Below are 9843 nucleotides of genomic sequence, written 5' to 3'. Positions count from 1 at the left end.
TGCAGTACTGTGAAAGGTTAGGTTCATTATTGGTAGAGATTGCTTTCTCCTTGGATAATAGCCAGTAGTTTTTGGTCCTTTTTCTTGTCTGTTGCTTTCCTGGGTTTCAGTTATTTTGGGAGAGATATTGTTTATTAAATTCTCTATGTCCTTGGATGCACTTGCATGGCTTAGTGGTTGAGGGTCTGCCTTTGGCTCAGAGTGTGGTCCCAGAGTCCTGGGGTCAAGTTGCACATCAAGCTCCAGGTAAGGAGCCTGTTTCTCCCTCTGCCTATGTCTCTGCCTCTCACTCTGTGTCTCTCATGAATAGATAAATAAAATCTTAAAAAAAATCTCTATGTTCTCACTTCTGTCACTATTATTACCAAGTTTGAATGTGAAAAAATAAAAGGTTAAATAATGAAGATAATAAGAATTTAAAATGTATAGATATTTGTGTGAGTCAAACAACTAGTTATTACCAGAATTAAGAACAAACATTAGTAATTTGACAATGATTAAGAGATTTTTCTACCCTAATTCAATGACCTTCAGAGAGAGATATATATTAAACTCAATTATTATTTGCATAATAAATTTATATTTCATATGCATTTATCTCTTTGAATATAGACATATTCTTTTTAAAATATTTTATCTATTTATTCATGATATACAGAGACAGAGAGAGAGAGGCAGAGACACAGACAGAGGGAGAAGCAGGCTCCATTCAGGGAATCTGATGTGGGACTCGATCCCGGGTCTCCAGGATTATGCCGTGGGCTGAAGGCAATGCTAAACCACTGAGCCACCCAGCCTGCACAGACATATTCTTTATATTTTTATATTTATTTCCCCTGTTAACACAGAGTAGGTGAATATTCAAAATTAATATAATACATAAATAGTAGTTGTAGCTAATTGCAAAAATTGTGTTACCAACAACCTAAGATTTCAATCGCATTTAAAAATAAGAATTTATTCCTTATTCACCCTTTTGTGGTTTGGCTGTGTTTCAGTTGATGGAGGTTTGGGTTTGTATGAATTTGGCTGTAAACCACAGATGCAGCTCAGATCTCTTTTATATATTTTATTCTTAGAACAGTGGGTTATCTGGTATATGACCTATTTAAAAAGAGATTTGCAGCTCTTCAAGGGGCCAGCAGATATGTGGTTCTTAATTTTGCACTCTGAACTCAAAAGGTGCCACTTTCCCACTCACCATATATTGTGAAAATAAGTCACATGGCCAAACCTATCAATAATTGTTTGCAAAGTATACTGTTTTCAACTGGTCAGTTGGAGGAAATATGGGTTCACTGAAAAATAACCTAATCTACCACAATGACCATAGGAATATTTTTCTCATTATATTTCATGAGATATCTTTGTTTGTAAAAAATATACATTAAGAAATAAAAAATATCACACTTTCTTAACCTCCTATCTAGAGTTTTGTTTCCTCTATGACAAAACTTATTATAAACTAGCTTTGTATAGTGGTAAACATCATCATGCAGATGTTCACCTAGGTCTTTGATCAACTTAACAACAGTGAGTATACAGTCTGGTATAAAGTTTAAGGACATCTATAATGAAACCAGCTCACTTCTGAATGCACAGTATTAGGCTGGTGACTCAGCTACATAATTTCTCTGGCTCAATTTCCTCTCTTACAAAATATAATGCAAATAGTATCTTATTTATAGAGTTACTTGAAGACTATTTGAAACACACCTCTTGGGATCCCTGGGTGGCGCAGCGGTTTAGCGCCTGCCTTTGGCCCAGGGTGCAATCCTGGAGACCCGGGATCGAATCCCACGTCAGGCTCCCGGTGCATGGAGCCTGCTTCTCCTTCTGCCTGTGTCTCTGCGCCTCTCTCTCTCTCTCTGTGTGTGTAACTATCATAAATAAATAAAAATTTAAAAAAAAAAAGGAAACACACCTCTTGCTTCATAAGTATTCACGAAATCTCTACATTTTTACTTAAAAACATCATGCTTCAGTTCCATCACCTTTGATATGATAACCATATATGTAGCCGCTCATTGGGCTGATCTGAGGGGTAATACTATAATGCCTAAAGATCCTTAAAATAAAGCCTAACCACATTAAATTCTTGCTGTGGGATCTCTACATACTTTGAATTTCCAAATTTTCAGTGAAGGCTGATTTCCAAAAAAACACAAGCTCTAAAACTGTCTTCTTCCTTTCACCCCTCCAAATCTCTGTTGTTACAATATATTTAGCTGGGCATCAGAAATATAATCTGACTTAACCACCCCCATCATATACATCAAAAATGTTTGCATTTTAACACAGGTTTTTGAGAAATTCAATACATGTCATGTAAGGATACTAAACAGGAGTAATTTTTTCCAGTACATGCATTTTCATCTTTGCAATTAAGTCACAGTTACTGTTCTTCCTCTTATTGGTCAAAAACCCCAGTCTCCTCACCTAATGCATTAGTTTGGGCGTATATAAGGGCCGCCTCTTTTGGAATTGAAGAAATTTGAAAATAATTGTCTAGATTTGAAAATATAGCCTGTTCAGTTCTCAGATTTGGGGAACCTACAGGGACCTAGGGAAAGAAGACACTGAAATGCCCTTTCCTTCCATTGTGGGAATATCCCATCCACACATGTATCTCACACCATTGAGGATGGGGAAAAGTCAGAGAGAAATTGCTTAATACATTCTGATGTGGAACATCTCCCAATTTTCTCTTGAAGTATTTTTTACACATCTAAATATGTTCATAAAAAGGTGCCTACAATCTTACATGTACTCATAAGAAGCCATGGGAATCATTTAGTAGTGTGAGCTTGGGTTATGAGATCCACTAAAAGCACTGAAGATGTGCTTTATTGTGATATATATATATATATATATATATATGTATATATATTTGTGATATATATATTTGTGATATATATATGTGTGTGTGTGTGTATATATATATATATATAACAATATTAGGAGGGTGTTAATCAAGGGTGAATTCAGAATAGAAAGAGCCATGCAGAAGTCATGGATACAAAGATCAAAATGGTAGTTTTCTCTGTATCTCACTTTCTGAGATTATGCATTAGGTATTGAACATAAAGAGCTTGTTGTTCTGGATCCCAAGTTTTTTTTTTTAATTTATTTTTATTTATTCATGATAGACAGAGAGAGAGAGAGAGAGAGAGAGGCAGAGACACCGGCAGAGGGAGAGGGAGAAGCAGGCTCCATGCCAGGAGCCCGACGCGGGACTCGATCCCGGGACTCCAGAATTGCGCCCTGGGCCAAAGGCTGGCGCAAAACCGCTGAGCCACCCAGGGATTCCCCGAGCCACCCAGGGATTCCCCTGGATCCCAAGTTAACAATACTCATTTCAGCACTAAATTCAGAGGAAGATGGTGCCCTTTTAAAATTGACTGTTACTGGAGCAGAGTAGAAAGTGTATACTAGGCAGGCAGGCAGTTCCAGAGACAATGCAGGAAGGACTGATCTATGTATGCCTAATCCTGCATACCAAATTTCCTAATCTGAAAATTCACTTCTCTGGTAATTAATGAGATAAAATTGGGATAAAATGAGACATTAACCATAAAAACTGTTGCTTTGCCCTATATTTTATTAGATTCTTCCCTTGATTATAACTATTGTTTCTTTGTGGTTCCTCCTAAGACAACAGGTAAAAATTTAGCTTTTGTATGCCCAAATTCTCTGTTTGGATAAAATTAATCCAATCTGAGAGGAAGCAAAAATTATTTTTGAAGGAAAAACGATGTGATAACTTCAAAGTTGTGACATGTAATCAAGATTTTAGAAGGAGAGGGAAACATTTGGCAGAAAAAAATTTGAAGACATAATAGCTGAAAGTATTTCAAATTTGTTGAAAAGTGCCATATTAAATTCAAACCCAAATAAATAAAAGCTAAAGCATAAGTGGGTACATTTTAGTCATACTTCTGAAAGAGATAAAAAGAGAACATTAAGAGCAATGATAGAATAACAATTAAGATGTCCAAAAATCCATTAGAAATAATGAAATGTACAAGACAGTAGAATATTAATCACAAGAAAAGAATCTGCCAACCCAGAATTCTATATCATTTATCGATTTCCAGAATGAAGGTAGATTAAGACATTTTCAAACAACTACTCAGAACACCCATCAACAACAGGCCTGCATTACAAGAGGTGCTACAGGCCCAAGGGTTAGCAGTATCAGATGGAAAAATGGGTATTTGGGAAGATGAGAAGGGCATGAAAAGTATAAATATCTGCGTAAATAGGAAAAACAATCATCTGTTAACATAATTGCAGTATGCATGACTTCTTTTTTTCCCTTTATTTTTTATTTATTTAATTTTTTTATTGGAGTTCAATTTGCCAACATATAGCATAATACCCAGTGCTCATCCCATCAAGTGCCCCCCTCAGTGCCCATCACCTAGTCACCCCCACCCCTGCCCACCTCCCTTTCTATCACCCTTGTTCATTTCCCAGAGTTAGGAGTCTCCCATGTTCTGTCTCCCTTTCTGATATTTCCCACTCATTTTTTCTCCTTTCCACTTTATTCCCTTTCACACTTTTTATATTCCCCAAATGAATGAGACCATATAATGTTTGTCCTTCTCCGATTGACTTATTTCACTCAGCATAATACCCTCCAGTTCCATCCACGTCGAAGGAAATGGTGGGTATTTGTCATTTCTGATGGCTGAGTAATATTCCATTGTGTACATATACCACCGCTTCTTTATCCATTCATCTTTCGATGGACACGAGGCTCCTTCCACAGTTTGGCTATTGTGGCCATTGCTGCTAGAAACATCAGGGTGCAGGTGTCCTGGCGTTTCACTGCATCTGTATCTTTGGGGTAAATCCCCAACAGTGCAATTGCTGGGTCGTAGGGCAGGTCTATTTTGCACTCTTTGAGGAACCTCCACACAGTTTTCCAGAGTGGCTGCACTAGTTCACATTCCCACCAACAGTGTAAGAGGGTTCCCTTTTCTCCGCATCCTCTCCAACATATGTGGCTTCCTGCCTTGTTAATGTTCCCCATTCTCACTGTTGTGAGGTAGTACTTCATTGTGGTTTTGATTTGTATTTCCCTGATGGCAAGTGATGCGGAGCACTTTCTCATGTGCGTGATTGGCCATGTCTATGTCTTCCTCTGTGAGATTTCTCTTTATGTCTTTTGCCCATTTCATGATTGGATTGTTTGATTCTTTGCTGTTGAGTTTAATAAGTTCTTTATAGATCTTGGATACTAGCCCTTTATCTGATACATCATTTGCAAATATCTTCTCCCATTCTGTAGGTTGTCTTTGAGTTTGGTTGACTGTATCCTTTGCTGTGCAAAAGCTTCTTATCTTGATGAAGTCCCAATAGTTCATTTTTGCTTTTGTTTCTTTTGCCTTCGTGGATGTATCTTGCAAGAAGTTGCTCTGGTCAAGTTCAAAAAGGGTGTTGCCTGTGTTCTCCTCTTAGGATTTTGATGGACCTTGTCTCACATTTAGATCTTTCATCGATTTTGAGTTTACCTTTGTGTATGGCGAAAGAGAATGGTCTAGTTTCACTCCTCTGCATCTGGATGTCCAATTTTCCCAGCACCATTTGTTGAAGAGGCTTTTTTCCCAGTGGATAGTCTTTCCTGCTTTGTCGAATATTAGTTGACCATAAAGTTGAGGGTCTGCTTCTGGATTCTCTATTCTGTTCCATCATTTATCTATGTGTCTGTTTTTGTGCCAGTACCATACTGTCTTGCTGACCACAGCTTTGTAGTACAACCTGAAATCTGGCGTTGTGATGCCCCCAGATATGGTTTTCTTTTTTAATATTCCCCTGGCTATTTGGGGTCTTTAGTGATACACACAACCTTAAGATGATCTGTTCCAACTCTCTGAAGAAAGTCCATGGTATTTTGATAGGGATTGCATTTAGTGTGTAAATTGCCCTGGGTAGCATTGACATTTTCACAATATTAATTCCTCCAATCCATGAGCATGTAATATTTTTCCATCTCTTTGGTTCTTCCTCAATTCTTTTCAGAAGTGTTCTGTAGTTTTTAAGGTATAGAATCTTTACCTCTTCGGTTAGGCATATTCCTATGTATCTTATGCTTTTGGGTGCAACTGTAAATGGGATTGACTCCTTCATTTCTCTTTCTTCAGTCTCATTGTTAGTGTATAGAAACACCACTGATCTGGGCATTGATTTTGTATCCTGCCACGCTACCAAATTGCTGTATGAATTCTAGCAATCTTGGGGTGGAGACTTTTGGGTTTTCTAGGTGCAGTATCATGTCATCTGCGAAGAGGGAGAGTTTGACTACTTCTTTGCAGATTTGAATACTTTTTAATTGTTTTTGTTGCCTGATTGCTGAGGCTAGGACTTCTAGTACTATGTTGAATAGCAGTGGTGAGAGTGGACATCCCTGTCATGTTCCAGACCTTAGGGGAAGGGCTCCCAGTGTTTCCCCATTGAGAATGATATTTGCTGTGGGCTTTTCATAGATGGCTTTAAGATGCTGAGCAATGTTCCCTCTATCCCTACACTCTGAATAGTTTTGATCAGGAACGGATCCTGTATTTTGTCAAATGCTTTCTCTGCATCTATTGAGAGGATCATATGGTTCTTGTTTTTTCTCTTGCTGATATGATCAATCACATCGATTGCTTTATGAGTGTTGAACCAGCCTTGCATCCCAGGGATAAAGCCCACGTGGTCATGGTGAATAATCTTCTAAATGTATTGTTGGATCCTATTGGCTAGTATCTTGTTGAGAATTTTTGTACACATGTTCATCAGGGCTATTGTATAATTCTTGTTTTGGGTGAGGTCTTTGTCCGATTTTGGAATTAAGGTTATGTGGGCCTCATAGAATGAGTTTGGAAGTACTCCATCTCTTTCTATCTTTCCAAACAGCTTTAGTAGAATTGGTATGGTTTCTTCATTAAACGTTTGATAGAATCCCCTGGGAAGCTGTCTGGCCCTGGACTTTTATGTCTTGGGAGGTGTTTGATGACTGCTTCAATTTCCTCCCGGGTTATCAGCCCGTTTAGGTTTCTATATCTTCCTGTTCCAATTTTAGTTGTTTGTGGTTTTCCAGAAATGCATCCATTTCTTCTAGATTGCCTAATTTATTGGTGTATAGCTGCTCATAATAAGTTTTTAAAATCGTTTGTATTTCTTGGTATTGGTGGTGATCTCTCCTTTCTCATTCAGGATTTTATTAATTTGAGTCTTTTCTCTCTTCTTTTTAATAAGGCTGGCTAATGATCTGTCTACCTTATTAACTCTTTCAAAGAACCAACTCCTGGTTTTGTTGATCTATTCCACATTTTTCTGGTCTCCATTTCATTGAGTTCTGCTCGAGTCTTTATTAACTCTCTTCTTCTATTGGGTGTAGCATCTATTTGCTGTTTTCTCTCCAGCTCCTTTAAGTGCAAGCTTAGCTTTTGTATTTGAGTTCTTTCCAATTATGGATGGATGTTTGTATTGCGATGTATTTCCCCCTCGGGGCTGCTTTTTCTGTATCCCAAAGATTTTGAAAGGTTATTACTTCATTCTCATTAGTTTCCATGAATCTTTTTAATTCTTCTCTAATTTCATGGTTGACCCTTTCATCTTTTAGCAGGATCATTCAGGTTAATTTAGCATTAACCTCCACGTGTTTGAAATCCTTCCAAGCTTCTTCTTGTGATTTAGTTCTAATTTCAAAGCATTATGGTCTGAAAATATGCAGGGGACGATCCCAATCTTTTGGTATTGGTTAAGACCCAATTTGGGACCCGGTATGTGGTCTATTCTGGAGAAAGCTCAATGTGCACTTGAGAAGAATGTATATTCAGCTGCGTTTGGATTTAAAGTTCTGTAAATATCGGTGAAATCCATCTGGTCCAGTTTATCATTTAAAGCTCTTGTTTCTTTGGAGATGTTGTGTTTTGAAGACCTGTCGATTGTAAGAAGTGCTAAATTCTATCACCAAGTATAAGTGTATTATTATCTAAGTATGTCTACCTTTGGTTATTAATCGATTGATATACTTGGCAGCTCCCACATTCAGGGCATAAATATTCATGACTGTTAGGTCCTATTGTAGGATAGATCCTTTAAGTATGATATAGTGTCCCTCTTCATCTCTTACTACAGTCTTCAGGATAAAATAGTGTCCCTCTTCATCTCTTACTACAGTCCTTGGGACAAACTTTAATTTATCTGATATAAGTATGGCTACCCCTGTTTTCTTTTGAGGACCATTTGAATGGAAAATTGTTCAACCTTTTATTTTCAGGCTGTAGGTGTCCTTCTGTCTAAAATGAGTCTCTTGTAGACAGCAAGTACATGGGTCTTGCTTTTTTATCCATCTGAAACCCTGTGCCTTTTGATGGGCACGTGAAATGGGGCGATACTGGTGCTGAGTATGTTGTGGAGTCCACTGGGGTCTTCACCACCATGCAGAAGGCTGGGGCTCACTTGAAGGGCAGGGCCAAGAGGGTCATCATCTCTGCTCCTTCTGCTGATGCCCCCATGTTTGTGATGGGTGTGAACCACGAGAAGTATGACAACTCCCTCAAGATGTCAGCAATGCTTCCTGCACCACCAACTGCTTGGCTTCCTCTAGCCAAAGTCATCCATGACCGCTTCAGCATCGTGTAGGGCCTCATGACCACCATCCATGCCATCACTGCCACCCAGAAGACTGTGGACGGCCCATCTGGGAAGCTGTTGCGTGGCTACCGAGAGGCTGCCCAGAACATCATCCTTGCTTCCACTGGTGCCGCCAAAGCTGTGGGCAAGGTCATCCCTGAGCTGAATGGGAAGCTCACTGGCATGGCCTTCCGTGTCCCCACCCCTAATGTGTCAGTTGTGGATCTGACCTGTCGCCTGGAGAAAGCTGCCAAATATGACGACATCAAGAAGGTAGTGAAGCAGGCATCAGAGGGCCCCCTCAAGGGCATGCCGGGGCTACACTGAGGACCAGGTTGTCTCCTGTGACTTCAACAGTGACACCCACTCTTCCACCCTGGACGCTGGGGCTGGCATTGCCTTCAATGACCACTTTGTCAAGCTCATTTCCTGGTATGACAATGAATTTGGCTACAGCAACCAGGGTGGTGGACCTCATGGTCCACATGGCCTCCAAGGAGTAAGAGCCTCCTGGACCACCAGCCCCAGCAAGAACAAGAGGAAGAGAGAGGCCCTCAGCTGCTGGGGAGTCCCTGCCCCAACTTAATCCCCCAACACACTGAGAATCTCCTGACCTCCAATTTACATCCTAGAAACCAAAGAAGGGGAGGGGCTTGGGGAGCCCTACCTTGTCCTGTACCATCAATAAAGTATACTGTACCCCGCCAAAAAAAAAAAAAAAGATATGAATTTAGTGTCATCATGATACCTATTCAGTCCCTGTTTTTGTGGATTGTTTCCTTGGACTCTCTCTTTCTTTTACAGGGTTCCCCTTAATATTTCTGGCAGAGCTAGTTTGGAGGTTACATATTCTTTCAGTTTCTGCCTATCTTGGAAGCTCTTTATCTCTGCTTCTATTCTGAATGAGAGCCTTGCTGGATAAAGTATTCTTGGCTGCAGGTTGTTCTCATTTAGGACCCTGACTATATCCTGCCAGCCCTTTCTGGCCCGCCAGGTCTCTGGAGAGGTCTGCTGTTGTCCTAATGCTTCTCCCCATAAAAGTTAGTGATTTCTTATCTCTTGCTGCTTTAAGGATCTCCTCTTTATCTTTGGAATTTGCAAGTTTCACTATTAAATGTCCAGGTGTTGATCGATTTTTATTGATTTTAGGAGGGGAAATCTCTCTATCTCCTGGATCTGAATGCCTGTTTCCCTTCCCAAGTTAGGGAAGTTCTC

At 39.6% G+C, this 9843-nt stretch overlaps 1 pseudogene; it reads left to right on the top strand.

Annotated features, from left to right (window-relative positions):
- Nucleotides 1–8349: 8349 nt before the first annotated feature.
- LOC119866327 lies at nucleotides 8350–9131 on the top strand (annotated as a pseudogene).
- Nucleotides 9132–9843: the final 712 nt, after the last annotated feature.

This window comes from Canis lupus, chromosome 27, assembly GCF_011100685.1.
Source record: "Canis lupus familiaris isolate Mischka breed German Shepherd chromosome 27, alternate assembly UU_Cfam_GSD_1.0, whole genome shotgun sequence".
NCBI lineage: Eukaryota > Metazoa > Chordata > Mammalia > Carnivora > Canidae > Canis > Canis lupus.
The sequence above is the reverse complement of the archived record's forward strand: the minus strand, read 5'-3'. Positions and strand labels throughout refer to the sequence as shown.